Raw genomic sequence first — 16,716 nt, 5'->3', positions numbered from 1 at the left:
AAAAAATATGTTCCACATTGGGCTTGCTTAGTGTCAGGTGCTTAGCATTAGAGGTGGGCACAAACAGGAAAAAAAAAACACATGATGTTCGTTGTTCATTGCCATCCAAGAACAGGGAATCACGAACAACCACGAACATGACCCTGTTCACGAACATGTTCATGGTTGGCTGTTCGTGGGAGGGAGGGGGGAGACTTGGAAGGGAAGAAGTTTCCCCATGCCATTTGCAAATGGTGTGGGGAAGCTCCTTCCCTTCAAAGTCTCCCTCCTTACAGCTGGCTAGAGGGAAAGGGGGAGACTCTGAAGGGAAGCAGGTTCCCTGTGCCATTTGCAAACAGTGTGGGGAACCTCCTTCCCTTCAAAGTCTACCTCCTTCCAGCCAGTTGGAAGGAGTGAGGGGAGACTCTGAATGGAAGGAGGTTCCCCATGCTATTTGCCAACTGTGTGGGGAACCTCCTTCCCTTCCAAGTGTCCCTCCTTCCAGCAGCTGGAGGGAGGAGGGGAGACTCTGAAGGGACGAAGTTTCCCCATGCTGTTTGCAAATGGTGTGGGAAATCTCTTTCCCTTCAAAGTCTCCTTCCTTCCACCTGGCTGGAAGGAGGGGGGGGAGACTTTGTCAGGAAACCCTTGACCAGCAGCTGAGTTAGGGGTGAATTGCCCCTCTCCCTGCAGCTGTGCAGCAACAGGGAGTAGGGCATTTCACTCCAGCAGGCTGCACTCAGGCACCGGTCAGGGGATTCCCTGACAAGCAGCTGAGCAGGGGATTTAAATGTCCCTCTGCCTGTGCTGCACAGCAGCAGGGAGAGGGAAATTTAAACTGTGGCAGGCTGCACTCAGCTGCTTGTCAGAGAAACCCCTGACACGTGGCTGAGTTGGGGGTTAAGTGCCCCTCTCTGTGCTGCTGTGCAGCAGCAGGGAGAAGGGCATTTCACCCTGGCAGGCTGCACTCAGCCGCTTGTCAGGGGTTTCCCTGACAAGCAGTTGAGTGGGGTATTTAAATGTCCCTCTTCCTGCACTGCAGAGCAGCAGGGAGAGGGAAATTTAAACCCCAGCAGGCTGCAATCAGCCCTTGTCAGGGTTTTCCCTGACAAGTGGCTGAGTTGGGGGTGAACTGCCCCTAGGCTAAGATTGGGGTTTCCAGAGCAACAGGAGTTCAGACAGAGTTCAGAAAGTCCGTTCCTACTGTTGCCAAGGGAATTGATTGAAAGGTGTCAGACTGTCTGGCTTGATGAACGGCTGATGAACACCATGAACAGGGCTTGGAATGAACACATGTTCATCAGAAATGAGGCCTCATGAAGAGCTTGCTCGTGAACAGCTGATTGGGCTGTTCATGTCTTTTTTTGTTCGTATTGCTGTTCATGTCCACTTCTACTTAGCATCACCTGTCATACCCACGAACACCCTGCTGTTATGATAGTAGTCTAATGATTTGTGTTATTGTAGTCTAATGCTTTTTTTAATGTAAGAAATTTATTTTAAAAAAGAAAATAGAATAAATTGCATAGTATAAAAGTTATACATATTCTAAATTAAATAATAATTTGAGAGTTATACAATCTTCTACAACCAACAAGTATATAAACAGTACAGATATGGACTTTGGTCTCTCTATATGCACTAAATGATGGCCAGCAGAAATTTTATGAAAGATTATTCCAGAAATTTTTAGGTTTTCAAGAAGGAGAAACTCTAATTTGCGGAGACATGAATGGTGTCTTGAACTGTAAAATTGATAGATCGACAAGGACAGAATGAAATTTGCCTAAATGTGTATTCAATTACATATCAATTTTGGAAGTAAAGGACGCCTGGAGATGACTACATAAAAAGGATAGAGACTATACGTTCTTCTCAGACAGACATCAAACATACTCCAGAACAGATATGTGTTGGATATCTAAGAGTCTTTTGATGCAGGTAGAAAATGTAGAAGTCCACCCAAGGATCATAGTGGATCACAATCCAATAGAGATAGTATGTCAAACAGGCAATTAGAGAGAAAGAAGATGGAGATTGGACAATACTTTATTTTTAAATGAGGATGTATTTCGAAAATGCAGGCAAAAATTGACTGACTATTTTAGAATAAACACTACAAATAATGCCAACCCTACAACAATTTGGGAAGCAAGTAAAGCCTATCTAAGAGGAATATTGATGGCAATAGCATCCAAAAAGAAGAAAATTAAATTTGAAGTAAGAAATAATTTAACCCAAAAAATTTTTAAAAATGGAACATGACCATAAAAGAACAAGGGATAGAGAAATATGGGAAGAAATTAAGCAGCCGAAGAATAAATTGGATCTGCTGAATAAAGAAGGAATTCAGAAAAAGTTGAAGTATTTAAAGCATAGACACTTTGAAGCTGCAAACAAGCCTGGAAGGTACGTAGCTTACTCTCTGAAGGAGGAGAAGAAGAGAAGGATACCGGGAATCAGGGAAGACAACTAGGTAATTTACAGAGATCAGGAAGTGAAAGAGCAAATCAGAGCTTTTTTCTCAAATCTCTATAAAGAAGAATCAATAAAAGAAGAAGAAATGGAGAAATATTTATTGGAGACACCAGTAAAAGAATTTACTAATGAGCATAGAATTATCTTAAATCAAGCAATAACGATACAAGAGATAAATTCTGCAATCAAAACTTTGAAGACTCCAAAAGCTCCAAGTCCAGACGGATTCACGGCTGCTTATTACAAATCTTTGAGGATATATTGGCTATACTGTTGCAAAAGCCCATGAATGAGATCCAAACTAAGAAGATCTTATCTTCAATGTGGCAAGAAGCTACTATAACTTTGATATATAAAGAGGGGAATGATCCATTAACACCGCAATCATACAGGCCTATATCTTTGTTGAACGTGGATTATAAAACATTTACATTAATAATGGCTCAAAGATTGAAAAAATGCATCTCAGAGGTGATGCATGAAGACCCAACAGGCTTTGTCCCAAAGAAGTATATGAAAAATAATATCAGATACCTACTTAGTGCAATTGAACGTTCAAGACGAAAAGGTGAAAAAACTGCATTTATGTTTGTTGATGCTGAGAAAGCCTTTGACAACGTCTCTTGGAAGTTGGTAGTCTAATGCTTTGTGTTATGAATGATTATGGTTAAATGCTGAGGCTATTCTTTGACTGGACTGTTAATGTTACTCGCCTTATCTTTCGGACCTGCAATGTGAAACTATGCAAAGGAGGTGTTTGTTCCTGCTGTTATCTGTATGCACCAGGGCATCTCTCTTAGGTCTGGGAAGAGGCACCTGCAGAGATACCACGACCTTGAAAATTCCATACATCATTTCTGCTGTTTCCTGCTTAGATGCTTTCCCACTGAGCTTAGCTGACCATTAGACTGGGGGGAGGACTATTAGAATTTGCCCATGCTTGGGAAGCCCACATATGTTTGATTCTTGCATGTAAACATTATTCCTGGCAAAGATGGAGTAAGCTCATGATACTCGCAACTTTTCAATAAAGTTCTTTTACTTCCTGCAGTGAAGTCATTTGAGGGTTGCTTGGCAGATCCTTACACTTAGAAGGCAACCCAGAAATTGTAGCTGGTTCAGATTACAGATGCTCAGTTCTCTTAGGTTCTCACCGTTAAGGTCACATCTTGCCAATTTTAAAACAACTTAATTGACTGCCACCTTGTTTCTGACTTCAGTTCAAGGAGCTGGTTATGACCTTCCTGGCCCTAGGGCTCACATGTCTAAAGGACTAGGGGTTCTGAAATCCCAAAGCTGAAAATACACAAAAATCACTGTTTGGGGCCTTTCGTGTGATTTTTCTTGAACAAATCTGGAGTTAATAGGTATTACAGAAAAGCTCCCCCTGAAAAAAATCTGTTTTTTCTTTGTTTGGGTGTTTACCATAATCTGTTAAGGACAACAAAAAAAGGGGGGAGGGAACCAACCACCCTGCATACCAAGAGTAATGAAGGAGGTTGGAGCAAAAGAAAGAAAATGTTTTAAATTATTGAATGTAACTAAAAATATGAATTATAAAATTTAATAAATCAAATGAAATTCAAACAGATTAAAATCATCCTCAATATGGTTCTACATATAAGTACTAAAACCTTGTATATATACATAACAAAACCACTAATATACAGATATAATAGTACATTTCATTGCCACATTTACAGAGCCTTTGGGCTAAAACGATTCTGGTTTTTTGGTTCTGCCCCCAAACAGTCCAGGGCTACCTGAAGGGGTTTTTTGGGGATAAGATCCAGAGGAGTTAGCTATGTTAGTCTGTAGTTGCAAATAGTAAAGAATCCAGTAGCACCTTTAAGACTAACCAACTTTATTGTAGCATAAGCTTTCAAGAACCACAGCTCTCTTTGTCAGATGCAACCAGTAAAGTTGGTTTGTTTTAAAGGTGCTACTGGACTCTTTACTATTTGGTGGATAAGATTCCAGATTGTTCTATTATCAGATTAAGATGTGGGATACCTAGGTTTGAATCCATACTCTGCCATGGAAGATCGGTAGGTGACCATGGGCCACTCACTCTGCTGAGGTTGCTGTAAAGGTAAAATGGAGGAAAAGAGACTGATGTAAGCCCCTTTGAATTCCCACTGGGGAGAAATGCAGAGTATAAATGAATGAATGAATGAATGAATGAATGAATGAATGAATGAATACCTTCTAGTGTCTACAAACATACATTTTCGTTGTGGCACAAAGAGTGGTGGTGGCTCCTTCTAGCCCTTCTGAAGCTGAAAAGGCTTAGAAGACCATGGAAGAGTCATACTCTCCCCCTGTGGTGGCCCGGGGATGTGCATTCTCCAGCAGCTGCAGGCAACGGTGTTTATGCTTCTCTAGGCTCTGTCATCATCATCAGGTCTAGAAAGAGTGTGAACTGGAGGAATGGTGGCACTGTCCCTCTCTTTGGAAATCGAAATGGCCCCAGAAACCCCTGCAATATCCCATCCCATCCCATTGTCTTTGGGGAGTAGAGTTGGGAGTAGTGGCCCGGCCATTCTAAGTCTTAAAGTTTGCCCTGGATAGGCCAATGTTACCCTCTCAATGCCAAGTAGACTTGCCAGTCCCAAATTAAGCAAAATGTTTAAAAGGGACCCCCCCCCCCCGACTCAACTCATGTCACATGTATTGTCTAGCTGAATGCTTAAAAGTTCCCTTTCACTTCTAAATGTTAACAGATGTGGCCTCTAGATGGTTGTGTGTGTTGACAGATGTGGTATATGCTGCTGTACCCTTTGGCCCCCAATAACAGAAATACAGAGGAAAGAGTTTGGAGTTGACAATGCTAAGGAACTCCATGATGGAGTTCTAGCACCTGACCTTGCCTGCTATTTGAGTAGCTCAGTCTCCTTCCTCTTGCTCTCTTTCAGAGCAGAACTACAAGTGACAAAAGGCACAGATTGGACACTTGTCTGCTTCCCTCAAGTTTTGATGGGAAATGTAGGCGTCCTGGTCGTGCAGCTTGGTTCTCCGACTGCTGTCCAATGGATTTTTCAACTGTCACTTGTCCAACATTCCGCCAAGCTGCCTACATTTCCCATCAAAACTTGAGGGAAGCTGGCAAGTGTCCAATCTGTGCCTTTTGTCACTTGTGGTTCTGCTCTCAGTCTATGTGTTCTATTGTTGTAGGAAGCAGGAGCGGAATCTGTCCACTTTTTAAATGATTGTCTTTTGTTTCTCATGTATAAGATGCATGTCACATTTTTGAAAACTCTTCTACATCTCTGAGCTGCATCATTTCCAGAAGTAACAGATCCCATAGCTGGTCTTTTCAGGCATAAGTTTGCTTCTGTATATATACGCAAATATTATTCCCCTTCTTTTCAACTCTTTAACCATGCTGATGCCTTAGAGCTATAGTCTCTTGTAATTCAACATCATTACTCTAGCTCCTTCCAGTGGTAAATCATAATGTACAACAAGCAGACTTCAGCTTTTGCCATCCTTTTAATCATTCCTCACTACACAGGCACTGAGTAAAGTAGTGATTATAACTCCATTTCTGCCTTTGCAAGCTTCAGAAAACATGTGTAAGGCAAATGGAATCTTCCTTCACAGCCAAAATTCATTAGGATTTTCCAGTGACCCTTAATTGAAATAAGGGGAGGAGGTGATCACTCTTAAATAAAAACAAATTTTGTTTCCTCCAAGAAAATACAGAGTAAAAACAAACACCCTGAAATGTACTAGCATCATGAAACCGAACTGTATAGTAGTAGGTGAACCAATACTAAATTGTGTAGCAATTGATAACATCTTTATGGTGCAGTCTTATGGAGAACTACTACAGTTTAAGTACACTGAAATCAAAGGGCTTAGAATGGGGTAACTCTTTGTAGGATTGCAAGGTCGGTGTTAACCCTGGCTCTTAAGAGAGTAATCTTAAGTAACTCTATTCAAAATCCTCCTCAGGATTACTCCCAGGAGAGTGTCCTTAGGACTGCACTGTTAGCATGTTTCATCTACACAGTATATAATTAAATAGGTAACCCTTGAAACTACCAACCTGAGCCCGTGACCTCTAGATGGTTGTGTGTGTTCTCTGCCCATAAATGCAGCCCATGGCACAAACCCAAACACACCCAAACAATGAAGGCCTTTTAAAAAACTGACAGGTTTCTACATGCTTAAAGAAATCTAATGAGGTTAATTCCTTGCTTCCCCCCCTTCCCCCCTTTTTAATTCTTACGGCAAAATTGGTAAGAAAGATAAAGTAGTAAACAGACCATGTTGTTGAAACAGGCATTAAAAACAAATTATAGTCTTAAATTGGGTAATATTTAGCTTTGATACATAATAGAGAAACCCAGCAGGAGTTAATTGAAAAGGAAGCCTGGAATATCTCAGTAATAAAGAGCTGTTTATTCTTTTTTTTTTAAAAAAAAATTAAGCGATGGATAATGCTTATAAATAGGAAATACAAGTGTAAATAAAATAAGCTGGCATCCTTTGGGGAGCTGTGCTGAAGTCTGTAAAGTAATGCAAAGGGATGATTTTGGTCAGGGCCATTCATATATCAAAGCTGCAACATTGCAGGAACATCAGAAACTTAACTATAGAAGGCAAATCAAATCTATGGGAGAAACAATTCATTACAGAACCTTGCACACACATTAACAATCCTCGACAGATCAGTAATCGCAGCAATAAAGTGTCAGCAGAGAACAAATGTGATCATTTATTTGATTATAAAGTGCCTAAGAGTACATCGCTGGCCAGATTACTCAACAGGCGAAGGCTTCAAATGGCTCTTTTCAATCAGCAGGCATCGTTAGACACTGGGGTACTGTGGTGATGAGGGTCATAGAAGAGGCTTGTTGAAGAAAAAGAAGGTCCATGGGAATTTCAACACCACTCCATGAATATGGTTCCTATTTTTAACACTTTCGCATTGCTGGGGTAGAAAAATAGGCCTTACATACTCTAAAGAACTATTTTGCCGAATCAGGCGAAGATTCGCAAAATAGAACATTCTCTGTCCAAGCACTGTCAATCAGATGTTTCAGGGATTCTCTCAAAGGATATATTGATTTTCCATTGCAATTACAGTTAATAGTAGGGAATGGGCCAGTCGGTAGGAAGTTGCCAGTGGAAAAAAAATGTCTGATGCAAAATGAGAGAATTTGGAACAAAAGCGAACACATTGACAAGCAGTTCCAGGAAATTCAAATGAATGATACAATATACTTGATTCTTCAAAAAAGTAAAGTCTGAAAGGCTCCCACCAAAGTAGGCAAGAAGAAACGTAACTAAACAGCAGAGGTTTGAATTCAAAGATAATTATACCTTGAGGATTGAAGCTGAGCCAAAGCAAACATTTGCTAACATTAGGCAGAACTTTCTGAAAAAAACGTGTGCATGATGTTTTCCCCAGAACCTTAATGTATAGGGCATGGCGACTTCCTATGCCAGTTATCTCCCAGAAAGTGGTAGTGCTGGTCTGCATGTACATTACAGTGAATACATGTCCAACATGCATGAACCCACATACACTGGTTTGTAAGAAGGAGGTGACACTTGTTCCCTTTAAAAATAAAACCAGGGACCAGGAACATTAAAATGGGAGATTTAAATTGTGTGTTTGACCATGCATTTATTTAATCTAACATAAGAATTATTCAATGAGCATACAGAGAAAAGGGCATTTATAGAAAGATTATCCTGGGGTTTATCTCCTTGTCACAGTCTCAAAGTAAGCCAGATTCATTCAGTTCTTTACTTTCAATTGTACTCTCTCACAAGGAACATTTTCCTCCATTCCAGTTATTCTGAGAATTTTTTTTGTTTGTTTAAAACAGAACTGATAATGCTGAAGACCCTTTTTTGGACACAGATGTCCTGCATGAATCGGACGATCACCAGATATGGAAGACCTTAAAAACAGTAGAAAAACAGAGATTAAATCAATAGTTAGTTACAAATCCTCAGCTTTCTCCCCAAAATTTTTATCCTCAGGAGCTGCAAAGTATTTACTTATTTAAAAAAATACTGAGGTTAAAAAAATAGCATATGAGTATTGTGGAATAGTTCCTTGATAACCACTCCATAATCCCCTTCATTCAGTGTGTATCTTTGTATCAGGTGTATTCCAAAGATTATTACAGAAGTCTTTTAAGGGCAACAGTCATGTTTGACATCATAATCCCAGTCCTCATTTCCTCATTATCACAAGATCAGATCAAAGTAGTTTGTGCAAAAGGAACCCCAACAATAATAAACCAGAAGTCTTTAAAATCTTCCATCTCTCCAGCTGAAAACATTTATTTCCCCAAGCTCAGATCACAGATCTGGCATGGTATAACTTCAAGTTGGATTATAAAAGTTAATTACATTTTCACCTAGACTGAAGATGCAAGAAGTGGGAGGGAAAATGAGATGGGATGTATTCCGAGTTCTGCCACAAGGTGATCCACCTGGTATCCCTGAACAGATGTCCATGCAGAGACAAGATGCTGGTACAATGTGGAAGGCTAAGAAGACTCTGGAGGCCTGGCACAAAATTCTGTGATGGGCCAGCTGAGTTGCCAGCTTTGCTTACCCTGCATTTCAATTTGATAAAGTGGGAACAGGGAAGACAGCTAGGTATCCAAGTGTCATGTTGACAGCATCCTTAGAAAGATTCAGAGGAGTTAGCCGTGTTTAGGCTGTAATCACAAAATAGTAAAGAGTCCAGAAGAGAACTGTGGTTCTCGAAAACTTATGCTACAATAAAGTTGGTTAGTCTTAAAGGTGCTACTGGACTCCTACTACTTAGAAAGATTAACAGAGAAGAGGAGGAGGAGTGACTTCAGTCTTCTTTTTTCAAATTTTCTACAAGCATAAGGGCAAATCCCTTATCTGGCCTGCATTACTAGACTCCATCGTCCGAAGCAGCAGTAGCTTCCACCTAGACATTTTTAAAAAAATGCTTAGTGATCAACAGATTCCAACACCTACTTTTATCACAACTCCATTTGACCTTCCTGTGAAATTGTGAGGAGCAGTTTGGTCATAGCCCGGAGCTTGGAGCCAGGAAAAGGATTTCCCGTATGCTGGCAAACATTGGGTGCCTGTACTAATGAGATGTAAAAGATTTTAACAGTTGCAATTCAGCAATTAATATATATATTTTTAAGTACGTATGGAAAAGAAGTAAAAGAAATTGCTGAGATAGTTCATTAAAGGAGAGACACCAACCCACACATACACACAGAGACACACATTCAGTTTGCTTTGAATTTGCCTTTAGGTGAAATTTCAACTCTGGGATAAATAGCAGGATGTTGCAAAATGCTATGCAGATTATTTGCTCTGGTAAATGGCACAGATTGCAAAACAATTCATCAACTCACGCACAAAACAAGACACTAGGACAACACTTCTATTGTATAGTTTTCGCTATGATTATTCATGAGTTATTTGAATGCCACTCTGCTGACCCAGGCAAAGCTTTCATACTTCACTTTGAGTGGCCAATGGAGATGTCTTTTGTTTTCTATCCAAGAGGTCAGAGTCCCTGGGCTCCAAGAAGGCTCTTGGCCTTTAGAAAGGCTAACTGACAATCTGTTGGCCTTTGAAAGGGCAAGTTCCCAGTTATAGTTCCTGATCGGAATCATTTCTTTTGGTTTCATCATGTTTTTTGGGGGGGGAGGGGGAGGTTCACCAAGATTTTCTCCCCTCACAGATTATACTCAGTAAGTTTCACCATGACAAAATGCTGAAACTCTCTCTCAACCAGAACTACATACTAAAATTCAGTAAGTTTGAAATTGTATCCAGCTCCCTTTCTTCACACTTGATGAAGGGAACTTTAACTCTCAAAAGCTTATACCCTGGAAATCTTGTTGGTCTTTAAGGTGCTACTGGATTCAGATCTTGATCTCCCAAACTGGGGTGTCTGCGTTGGATTTACATTTGGATAACCTGAAGTTCTGAATTTCCATATGTCTCATACAAAATGTGTATTGAAGTAAGCATCCACACAAAATACAAAGAAATTTTTAGTGCATCCTCAGAAGGATATGGTATGTAACATTTGATGCAACAAAAGGACAGATCAGGGAGGAACATTCATCCAACCACAAAGAGCAGTCTATAGGTACCAAGGAACATGTTGATCTGCATCAGTGCTGAGCCACAAGTAGCCACTTTGGGCCAAGCTGCAAGTGACGAATGACACTTGAATGGCAAGTGAACAGACTCAGGGCCAAGCTACACATGACGAATGACACTTGAACAGCAAGTGTATTTCTCCCTGTTCACTTGCCCTCCACTCAATCCACTTGCCGTTCAAGTGTCATTCGTCATGTGTAGCTTGGCCCATACATGTATTCCTCTCTCTTCACTACTTGATCAAGTGGAGTGCAAGTGGAGTGCAAGTGAACAGGGAGTGAGTCTGTTCACTTGCCGTTCAAGTGTCATTCATCACTTGTAGCTTGGCCTTGAGCAGAACCTGGAACCAGATTTCTTCTTGTTTGAGCCAAGATTCGGGAATCATGAGATCAGAAATTAGGAATCCAAGCAAAAGATCAGAAGCTGGGGATTCCAGTATGTAGCACAGGTACATAATTCATACAGTTACAGGGCTCTTCCCTGGACCTACGTGGGCTGCCCCATGATGTCATGTGGCCACACCCCATGATGTCACCTGACTGCATTGTAGGTCACTATGAGTTGAGAAGTTTCCTTCCCCAGGGGGAGGGTCAGAACACCATTTCCCCTTACTCTCCACCCTTCTGGGATGGAAAATTTCTCCATTGTATCCAGGGAGCATGCATTTCACTGGAATACAAGTGTCTGGTGAAATTTCTCATTGCTAGTTTCTTAGGATGCAGTATACTGCAGCTCTCAATGGGAAATATCTCCATTGCATTCCATGAGCTTGTGACTGAAAGGCAAGCCACTAGAATGCAATGGATATATTGTGGAGAGGGTCAGAACAACATGGATCACACAGAATGGCTCTGCCAGGCCTCATGCAGCCCATGGGTATATACTACAGTTACCTGGTAAAGTCCACAGATTTGGAAGGCTTTTATAATCCTTCCAAGTCATGAAGGGAAAATGGATAACTTGGGTGGAACGTATGAACCCGACATTATAGCTCATAAGCCTAATGGCTCATCACAAAGGGTGCACAAATCCATAGGTCCCCAGTTCTAGCACCAGCATCTCCTAACAAACTGTTACCTGGACATATGTTCATAACTATCAACAATATGCATAAAAGCAGGAGCCCCTGCCCATCAAATCCTTTAAAAACCATCAGTAGCATTTTTTAAAAAAATGAGAAAAAGAGGATGATTTCGGTGCCAAAAATTACAAGTTGGGAGGGGAAACTCCCTGGGGATGCTGTCTCTCAACAGGCATGTCATACCTGAAAAGCATTTTCTATTCTGAACATTTTCTACTTTCATGTCTCAAGGGGGTGTAACCCAGAAAAGAGTCATTTGCTAGTGTAATATCTAGAAAAGCTCATATAGGAAAAGGTGTTCATTCAGATAAGCTGGGCTCAGGCAGTTGCTTTCAAATAGAAATTGTCACAGAAATTTTGCCTGAAGCAAAGTTAGAATCAATTTTCTGAGGGTCTCCTTTCAGGCAGAACATTTGAGAAAATTTGAAAAAAGCCAGAGTTTTTGGAAGACCTAAAAAATTACTGAGCTCTGTATACCCAGAGCTGTCACTGAACTTTGCTTAGGGTGCAATTTGAAGTAAATGTTTTAGTGGGTGTGGGGGGAGGGGTTTGTCACAGAATATGAGAAATGTTAAGGGAAGCAAGAAGAGTTGGAAGGGGATTTCTTGGAATGTGGCTTATATTTCAAAGGGAAGTAAGTGATCGGATAACACACTACTTCTGTTCCACTGCATTTTCTCATTGCCATAATGTATTTATTATTAGCAGCCAACTGGAAAACAATGGTTTATAACTGTAGTGTACTGGGAGCTTCAAGAAAAAGGTTAGTAGCAAGGTTCTGTACAGCTGCATTCCGATTGGCCGGGTTGTTGAGCCAGCCAATCAGGATTCCCCTACAGACTAGTGAATTAGCGAATAGGGTTTCTGGATACCAGCTGTTTGCTATTGATTGGATTTAATTGTGTGCATGTTTTGGTGGGGAGTTGAGTGTTCTATAACTGCTGCTTGATGTTTGTGCTTTGAGTGGTGATGTTCCTGTTATTAAATTAATTTTATTAATATCGGAAATCACTTGAACTGTCATACCCAGTATATAATAATAACATGACCAGTGTTTATTATAAAAGTTTATAAACTTGGGCATGGTGTAGGGCATGGATCCCCAACATGGTGACCGTGGGTAGTATGGCACCCACCAATGCCTTTCTTGGTATCCACTGAATGTTTTTAGAAAGTGGGAAAAACCAAGTGGGAGCTTTGGATTTTCTAGTGTTTATGGTATAATAATGATGATGATATAATAATATTTATGGAATAATAATGTTTATAATAATGATAACAGAACCTTTATTTACAAGACTGTAACCAGTGCAAACAGCAGAGTGATATTCTAAAAATACAGTTGGACATCCTTCTGAGTAAACATGATAGGTCTGCTCAGCACAGCTAAAATGCTTAATGAACTTAACTGGAACTTCTACAGAAGTCGTCAGATGTTTCCAATTTGAATATATTTTTATAAGTCAGTTGAAAGTTGATAATAATACATCAACTTTTGGTAACTTTTCAAACATCGTTTATGTTCCTATCAAAATCTGGCCAATAGTGAGAACGGCTGTGTTTCATGTTCTGCTCGTAGGTTTTCAAAAGCATCTGGGGATTTATTTGTTTGTTTTGGGGGGAGGGGGTAATTGTATGCCACCCTTCCAGCGACCTGCTTGAGGTGGTTTACAATTAAAACAATAAAACAAACCATTTACCCAAGACCATTCGAAACAAAGGCATTAAGAAAGCAAGCTGAGACATTAAAACAGGCCATTAAAAACAAGCCAGGGTGTAAAAATGGGGTAACAAACAACAGTTTTCATTTTGAGATCTTTGGATCTTTCCTGTTTTGAGTAAATACCAACTTGTTATTGAGCCTCAAGTGGTATCCTTTTTGCTAGCTGATGTTAACCCTGCAGTTACGAGATCTGTAGCCAAATTTGTATCTACTATCATATCTTTGAGATATGCCTTTGTATTAATGGGATAATTATGTATTGCTGGTGCAACTTCCATTTATTTGTTATTCTTTGTTCATTACTGATGTATGCTTTGTGATTTTATTAAATTGTGCTGTTCAGTTCAAGACCTCAGATCAAAATCTTATCGTTATTAAGGAAAGAAAACAGTATAATGCTCGCATTGAGAAGCCTAAAATAATATCAATAAAAGAGGACAGAAGCAGACCATAAAACAGCTGGAAGATTATAAATCTTTAAGATTATAACTCCTTAATTCAGTGGTTCCGAGCATGGCCCCTGATGACACATTTCCTAATGTCCATCAATTGTTTTTAGAAAGCGAGTGCAGTCAATTAGGACTTTTAGACAACAGGTCTTCTGATTGGCCATTGGAGACCTGATGGGTTGTGCAGATTTGTTTCAAGTTGTTTTGGCAGCAGCTGCTACCACCAGGCAAGAATCTTCACCATGTGCCTGAAGGTAAGCTCTGCGTATGCAATAAATAAATAAATAAATAAATAAATAAAATTAAACAATATGTTCACTTTAAAAGGTAAGTTGTATATATGAAATATACACAATATACACAATATATCCATTTTAAAAATCATCCTATTAAACAGAGCTTTTGCCTGAAATGCTGAAGATTTACTATTAGAGTTACGCATAACCTCACTCCCGGACATTTTGTGGTTGGGTCCGCCTCCTGTGGCAGCCATTTTGTGGTTGTTCTCACACCCTGAGTCAGAATTCCAAAAGTGCCTGCAGGCTCAAAAAGGTTGGTGGGGACCTGCCTTAGTTAAAAGCCTAGATAAAAGAGCATGAAGCCTGGTGCCAAGTTACTCCAGGGGAGTAACTTGGGGGAGGGCATACTAAAGGAAAATGCCACCACTGGATGGCCATTGAGAGAATCAAAAAGATGGACTTTAGTATTTTCCAGTATGCAGAACACATCTATCCTTCTGATTTTTGTTCTTGTATATAGAGTAGTAAGATGCAGTACTGCAGTCCAAGCTCTGCTCACAACCTGAGTTCGATCCTGGCAGAAGCTCAAGGTTGACTCTCAGCCTTCCATCCTTCCGAGGTCGTTAAAATGAGAACCCAGTTTCCTGGGGGTGAAGTGTAGATGACTGGGGAAGGCAATGGCAAACCACCCTGTAAAAAGTCTACCAAGAAAACGTTGTGATGTGACATCCCCCCATGAGTCAGTAATGACTCGGTGCTTGCACAGGGGACCTTTACCTTATATATAGCTACACCCATCATTTTTACACCCATTGTTGTTGTTGTTTTAAATCATGAAACATATACATTTCTCCTTCATTTGCTACTTGGTGGCCATCAGCCAGGACTAAGAATGACATGAAAACCACCAGCCAGTCAGTAGAGGGTTCGTTTCATTTCATTCATCCCAGATATCATTAAATGAGTTTAACTAGATACAATTTTCTGATTAAAATAAAGCTGATTAAAAAGTAAATTAAAAGTAAACTCCACATTGATTGTTTTCTATTGTTATGTTTTTAATCAGGGAGGTTGGATCAGTTTGAAATATATTTGAGTTCATTTCTTTTAAAAAAATGCCTGTCAAAGTACTTGATATTGTTGATTTCACTGCAATAACTGGGAGCTATAATTCTGCTACAGGAATATTGATGCAGGATTCAGCTGTGGTCACAGAAATAGTATCCGTCATCTGCCGAACAGTAGGAAAAAGGAGTGAATAAGTGTAAAAGTACAATATAGCTAGAAATTGTGTGATAATAATTAGAAGCTGTGAGCCCTAATGCATTTGCTGTTCAATGCATATGAGAATTGGCCAAAAGCAATTTTATTATTTAACGCTTCATATTAAAAAGAATACGGGCTTACAATTTCATAGTTAGCCTCACCAAATATAAAAATCTCACACTTGTTCCTGCAGGTAAATGAGTAGCAGCAAATTTTAAAACATAATTGTTGGATCCAAGAACAAAAATATAGTATTTTTTGTTTTATTGCACCTCCATTCATAAACACTGCAAACACTGATTCTTATCTATTTTCCACTGTTTAGGGAGAACTAAGATCTTTTGAATGGTGAATACAATGTCCTATTAAGCCAATGTAAACAGCAACTAACGAGTCAAACACAACAGCAATTCCTTTGTGTGCTGTGGAACAGATTTGATTTTAAGAACTTGTGTCCTTCTTATGTGACATGAAAATAAACCTTTTGAAAATAATCACACTGTCCTGCATAAGCACCCACAGGTATTTTTCACACAGTTTTCAATCATTTGGAACTGTTGGGTTTGTACCCCCAAATACAACAATTATGTTTTTCATATTTTCACCCTTGGATAGTGAAATAATAAATTTATTATAATAATAATAAATAATAAGTTTTGATAATGTCTTTTATGGCTTAGTTTTAATCCCTTTCTTGTTTGTACAGTATGGTTTTATCATTTCTTGTATTAAATTTGGATTAAAAAAATAATAATAAATCCACTTAGAGAAATATATGTATACATTGATTAACAAGGAGATATATAAACAATGTTCTGAGTTTCCGTGTGGAGAGCATCAATATAGCTTTGATGTTAAGACACAAGAGCATTTTATTAATGAATTCTGGCCTTAGTTGAATACCTTAAATAAAATAATGAATTTACAAAACAGTTGCACATTAGACAAATTGGCCCTTGATGTATGGGGTGGCTCTGAAATATCTATGGCCCAATATTCACAATTATGACTTCAAATGACGATTCCTTCACTTACATCCTGATCAGGAATCAGAACCTGTGGGCCAAGCTACACATGACGAATGACACTTGAACGGCAAGTGTATTTCTCCCTGTTCACTTGCCTTCCACTCAATCCACTTGCCGTTCAAGTGTCATTCATCATGTGTAGCTTGGCCCTCAGTTTGATGGCAGGAGGGTTTGGGGGCGGGATATGCTCTGTTGATGTCACAAAGTTTGTGCTACCATAAAACTTGGTCATCTTTAAAATATGCCCAGTCTCCTGTTTGTTTGTTTGTTTGTTTGTTTGTTTGTTTGTTTGTTTGTTTGTTTGTTTGTTTGTTTGTTTGTTTGTTTGTTTGTTTGT

The sequence above is a fragment of the Eublepharis macularius genome, chromosome 16 (genome assembly GCF_028583425.1).
Source record: "Eublepharis macularius isolate TG4126 chromosome 16, MPM_Emac_v1.0, whole genome shotgun sequence".
NCBI lineage: Eukaryota > Metazoa > Chordata > Lepidosauria > Squamata > Eublepharidae > Eublepharis > Eublepharis macularius.
This window is presented reverse-complemented; position numbering follows the sequence as displayed.